Raw genomic sequence first — 6,665 nt, 5'->3', positions numbered from 1 at the left:
GCTAATATGGATATATGTATATACGTGCAAGGCTAAAGAGGAGTTGGATGGTTTCATACCTCATATTTCTGCTTCATAAGCTGAACTAACCCGGCTTCCATATCCCGGCTCGTGTGAAGGCGGCTCAAGTAGCTCGCATACACATCGCCTGCGCTAAAGGAGGAATAGCTCTCCAGATCCACTTTGGCCTGGCCTTTTTCAAAGGAAGGCGATTCCTCTTTGGCACTATGTTTGGCTAGCACAGTTGAGGCTCCTGGCGCTGTATAAGCCGTCCCACTGATGGTAATGTCATCCGAATCTTTCTCAGGAGGGATTTCTTCAGTTGCCTTCGGAGGAGTAGGCGACTTGGGACTTGGGGGTCTTGATGGGCACCCAGGTTGATCTCAGTATTCATTGGCTCAAGAACCGCAGCATCAATTTGGCAAAGTCTTCAGGTTTTTGAATTGAAGCCTCAGGGGCCTCTCGCGCCTGCCTCTTCGGCTCAACAGCTTTGGGGTTTGTTTCTTGCCTGTCTTTGCTACACCTTTGTGACAAGAATACAAGAGTCCATAAGTGTATTACTACAGGTCATGTATGAACAAATGAAAGTACTTACCCATGAGCAATCTTGAAAACAGGCATTTGAGTTTTGGTTGAGTCGCCAGAAGAAGGTGGCGACCCCCGGTAGTCAGAGTCAGAGGGATTAAGAGGATGTCTTATAAGACCAGCTTTGGGTAAAAGCAAGTTTGGATGATGCGGTGATACGACCATTTTGCATCATGTTTTCCTACTGTTATTTATGATGTTTTTATGCATAATAATGCTATTCGGAGTAATTCTAATGCCTTTTCTCTCATAATATGCAAGGTACACACAAAGAGGGAGAATTCCGGCAGCTGGAAATCTGGACCTGGAAAAGCTACGTCACGCCACCTATCCTGCACAATTCCGAACAAGCTGAAACTTTACGGAGATTTTTTATGGATTATATGAGGAATATTGGAGCCAATAAGTACCAGAGGGGGCCCACCAGGTGGGCACATCCCACCTGGGCGCGCCAGGGAGCCCAAGCGCGCCCTGGTGGGTTGTGCTCCCCTCGGCCCACCTCCGGTGCCCATCTTCTGGTATATAAGTCATTTTGACCTAGAAAAAATCAGGAGAGGACTTTCGGGATGGAGCACCGCCGTCTCGAGGCAGAACTTGGGCAGGAGCACTTTTGCCCTCCAGCGGAGCGATTCTGCCAGGGAACTTCTCTCTCGGAGGGGGAAATCATCGTCATCATCATCACAAACAACTCTCCCATCTCGGGGAGGGCAATATCCATCAACATCTTCAATAGCATCATCTCTTCTCAAACCCTAGTTCATCTCTTGTGTTCAATCTTTGTATCGGAGCTATAGATTGGTGCTTGTGGGTGACTAGTAGTGTTGATTACATCTGTAGTTGATTACTATATGGTTTCTTTGGTGGAAGATTATATGTTCAGATCCATTATGCTATTCAATACCCCTCTCATCTTGAGCATGTTTATCACTTGTGAGTAGTTACTTTTGTTCTTGAGGTCACAGGAGAAATCATGTTGCAAGTAATCATGTGAACTTGATATGTGTTCGATATTTTTTTTGCACGAGAAATTACACACCATGTTTCGTTGACATGTGGTCCCGTTCCAACATGTCAGTGAGACGACGGCGAGTCCTTTTGTACAATTTCCGAACGGACGTCTATGTAGGCCGGGGCGCCTCTTCATGTACCGTGGCAACCGTCCACCGACACTTCGCCTTTCCCTGTCTATTTGGAATTGCTGTCGCACGCTCTTCCTCCCTCCTCCATTTGCCTTCACCCTTCCTTCTGCCATTGTTCGATCGTCTTCTCTATGGAGGGAACAGGCCGGAAACGACCCCGTTATTCTTTCCCCGATCTGCATGATGACGCGGTGGAGTAATTCATTGATCGGTGTGACATCATCACCACGGCTAGCATGGCAGGTTCGTTTAAGACCATTCTTGACTCAACTAATAACATCATTACAAGGAACCCAAGGGTCCAGGAGCGATTTGATCTCCCCTATCTTCTTCACCGTGACCTGCTGACTGGCGCGCGGACGACGGAGGCCTCGCCTTGTGCAAGTTGATGCCGCTTGATAATGATACATGTGTTGTTAAGATTCCATCGCTTGAGGGTAAGTCTTGGGCATGTGCAAATGGAGATTGGGTTGTTTATATTGGGTACAACTGCGAGTGGGAACTTGTGAATGTGTACACTCGTCACCGGGTTCCACTTCCAAAAATCTTAGACTGCCCAGAGGTTGAGTACACCAGTATTCTATGTGAGTTCAATATGATCATGGTGACTGTCGTCTACAGAAGATATCAATTTGTCGAGTTCCCAACCGCTCTTGGGATTACACGTACTATTAAGTTGTTGCTATCTTCGACAAGCTTGTTGCCGTCCTTACTTCGACGCCTCAATGGATATTGCTCAAAAATCAATTTCTGTACACGGATGAGTGCTATGATGCAATTCAATCCGAGGGTCTTGTGTTTGCTGCCACCACTCGTGGCACTATTTTTGCATGGAATCCTGATGCTTTCGGTACGTTTTTCTTCCACCGTAATTTTAATTGTTTCATCCATATGCATGCGGGATAGCTAGTTTCCCTTTACTAATTAACCTTCTTGTGCTTCCAAGGTCCTGTGAACATTCCACCACCTATACTTGAAATTTTTTATAACCAAGGGGGAGATGACGATGCTGATGATCACGAGCATGAGGATGAGCAGGACCCATATACTCAGTGGCGCCTGGCAACTTATTCCGATGGATCACCTCTTCTTGTCTGTATACAGGGCACTGCTAATGTTACTAAGGAGGCAGGTGTTGTATCGCATGGTCGCACTCTCCGGACCTATTCCAACATCCATTGCAGGGTATTCGAGATGGATACTAGTGTACTAGCGCCAACACCTTCTCCCTGCTTCAGTGTTGAAAGTCTTGGAGGAAACTCGCTCTTCCTTGGACAAAACTATCCAATGATGGTGAAAGGCGATCCAGCTGCTGTTGGCACAACGTTACAACCATTTAGGAGAAGTTGGCCCTTCCCAGAGAATCACTTCTAGTTCAAAGCAAGTGTTTCCAACGCTGACGAGTGGTTGAGTTGAAGTTCATTTCATTGCTTGTTAGTTGTTGTGTGATGAAAACTTTAGTATTTATAATGTATCCTCGTTGTCGTTGTGGGTCCATGACCTATTCTATGTAATAAAATGATATGCCGGTGATAAACTTACTAAATTTATGAATGGCTTTCGAGTCGCTTCTCTGAGTGGGTGCTGCGACGAGGCAAAAAAATTCTGAATACATAATTGTACGTGCATTGCAACAGGTTATCGGATGAGTCCAATCAGCAATAGTACTACTATTTGTACTAGCTTCACATGCTTCACGCGTCAGGCAGGTGTTTTTACTGTAGCTGCGAATCCCACCATCCTAGGTCCTCGGATGAGTCCCATAGAAATTGCATTCTGATGTTTGGGTTCAAACTTTCAAAACTCCTACACTATCTCTACGTCTACGTATACGCAATAAGTTTTAAACTTGAGACCAGCCACCCACCCTAACAAAGAACACTTTCTAACCTAGCACAGACTCCAGGAAGTTTGGCCACAGTGTGAGGTGGGATATATGTTAATGTGTTCGCTGTACGTAACCAGCACCTCAAATCCTCGATATATAGTAGGGTGGCATGGGCCAGAACAAGCATTCACGTCCAGGAGTACGGCACACGCCACCAGCACGACTTCCATCTGACACCATATTTCTTGGAGTCCGTGCTACAACTATCTCTTCAACCTCCCCGTTTCTCTAACTCAGCCATCCCGCAGCGGGCGAGGTGGGGGTTTGCCGATAGTCGGTTTCCTCAACTGCGGTCCCACTTGTAAGGCCAACTCCAACGCACGACCCCAAACGGACCTCCGTTTTTCCCAGATTCTGTCCGTTTGGGTAGGGCAATGGGGTCGTGTCCGGGCCATTTCTCGGATGCGGTGGCTGTGCGCCCAACGCGCGGACGCATCCTGGCCGCGTACATTTTTCTTTGCAAACACATATCTTTTTTTCATCATTGATTTTTGGTACATGGAAATACATTACCAAAATTTGACTAGAAAAGCAAGACCAAAGAAAACAAGAACCACAGGAATACATTTTAGAAGATATCGAACTTCCATAACTGCTCCTGTATGTTGGATTAGTGCCTTCTCGATGCATTCATTGTTGATCTGCGGAGGTTCGATCTTACGTGCTTCTTTCTTCTTCGAGTGTAAAGAAGTAGACGTTGCTTCCTCGCATCTAGTCTCATGTCTAGCCTCTATTCTATCAACAAGTGCACTAGTCTCATCTTTAGCGTCTATGCTAGCTAGAAGTGCTACAACATCTACTAAATTGCGCTCTATCAATATATCGATGTACTCTTCTTCCCAATACCAAAACTTGCATCCAGTCTACACAATAATTTTTTAAGTTAGCACAACTAGTCTAATCCGAGAGCACAACTGAAGCTAAAGTAGCACATACCCCATCAGTTGAGCACTTGATGAACACCCATCCAGGATGTTCCGGTGTTGTAGACACGTGGCGCAAGACCTTCTTTGGGCAGTCGTCGCACTTAATGAGTGGCAACGGTGCGCCAATGAGCTTTTGGGCCAGCACCGAGCCCGGCCGACCGCCATTCATGTATCTGCCGGCGGACCACCGACGGTGTAGTTCCTAGTGGCTAGAGGAGGAGCCGGTACCTGCATGCGGCCTTGCCGGGGCCTTCCGGCCCGGTTCCCGGCCAGTCCATGGAGCGGCGCGGCCTCCCATAGCCGGGCGAGCTCAAGCTCGACCGGATCTGCTCCAAATCCGACCGCCGGGTGCGCAAAACACGTAGCCATGGTTGGGTAGCTTCGGGGCGTCGAGGGAAAGGGGGCTGAGCGAGCGCGCATCCTAGCTGCACGCGCTGGAGTTGGCCTAGCGGCGTGGCGGACCAACCGTGTGGGGGTGCGAAGTGGCTTCGCTCGTGTGGGGGACTGAATCCATCCCACGCGGGCGCTAGGCCTGGCAGGACGGCCTTGTCATTAGTGTGTGACCTCTGTGGCAACCATCCGCTCCCCACTAGCCCCTACGTTGACATGTGGTCCCGTTCCAACATGTCAGTGAGACGACGGCGAGTCCTTTTCTACAATTTCTGAACGGGCGTCTATGTAGGCCGGGGTGCCTCTTCGTGTACCGTGGCAACCGTCCACCGACTCTTCGCCTTTCCCTCTCGATTTGGAACTATTGTCGCACGCTCTTCCTCCCTCCTCCATTTGCCTTCACCCTTCCTTCTGCCATTATTCGATCGTCTTATCCATGGAGGGAATAGGCCAGAAACGACCCCGTTATTCTTGCCCCGATCTGAATGATGACGTGGTGGAGGACCTCATTGATCGGTACAACGTCATCACCTCGGCTAGCATGGCAGGTTCGTTCAAGACCATTCTCGACTCAACTAATAACATCATTACAAGGAACCCAAGGGTCCAGGAGCGGTTTGATCTCCCCTATCTTTTTCACCGTGACCCTGCTGACTGGCGCGCGGACGACGGAGGCCTCACCTTGTGCAAGTTGGTGCCGCTTGATAATGATACGTGTGATGTTAAGATGCCATCGCTTGAGGGTAAGGCTTGGGCAGGCGCAAATGGAGATTGGGGTGTTTATATTGGGTACAACTGCGAGTGGGAACTTGTGAATGTGTACACTCGTCACCGGGTTCCACTTCCAAAAATCTCAGACTGCCCAGAGGTTGAGCACACCGGTATTCTACGTACGTTCAACTACGATCATGGTGACTATCTTCTACAGATGATAGCAATTTGTCAAGTTCCTGACCGCTCTTGGGATTTAATGGACTATGGAGTTGTTGCTATCTTCGACAAGCTTGTTGCCTTCCTTCATACTTCAACTGGATGGATATTGCTCAAAAATCAATTTCTATACACGGATGTGTACTGTGATGCAATTCAATATGAGGGTCTTGTGTTTGCTGCCACCACTCGTGGCATTATTTTTGCATGGAATCCTTATGCTTTTAGTACGTTTGTCTTCCACCGTAATTATAATTGTTTCATCCACATGCATGCGGGTTAGCTAGTTTCCCTTTACTAATTTACCTTCTTGTGTTTCCAAGGTCCTGTGAACATTCCACCACCTATACTTGAAATTTTTTATAACCAAGGGGGAGATGACGATAATGATGATCACGAGCATGAGAACCCATATACTCAGTGGCGTCTGGCAACTTATTCCGATGGATCACCTCTTCTTGTCTGTATACAGGGCACCGCTGATGTGACTAAGGAAGCAGGTGTTGTCTCCCATGGTCGCACTCTCCGGTCCTATTCCAACATCCGTTGCAGGGTCTTCGGGATGGATACTACTGTGCTAGCGCCAACACCTTCTTCCTGGTTTAGTATTGATACTCTTGGAGGAAACTCGCTCTTCCTTGGACAAAACTATCCAAACATGGGGAAAGGCGATCCAGCTGCTGCTGACACAACGTTACTACCATTTATGAGAAGCAACTGTATCTATACCTCGGACATTGCTATGCTTCCCTACCATGGCTATCACAATATGGGTCATGAAATAGGCTGCTTCAGCCTGGATGATCA

Source organism: Aegilops tauschii, chromosome 6, assembly GCF_002575655.3.
Source record: "Aegilops tauschii subsp. strangulata cultivar AL8/78 chromosome 6, Aet v6.0, whole genome shotgun sequence".
Classification (NCBI taxonomy): domain Eukaryota; kingdom Viridiplantae; phylum Streptophyta; class Magnoliopsida; order Poales; family Poaceae; genus Aegilops; species Aegilops tauschii.
The sequence above is the reverse complement of the archived record's forward strand: the minus strand, read 5'-3'. Positions refer to the sequence as shown.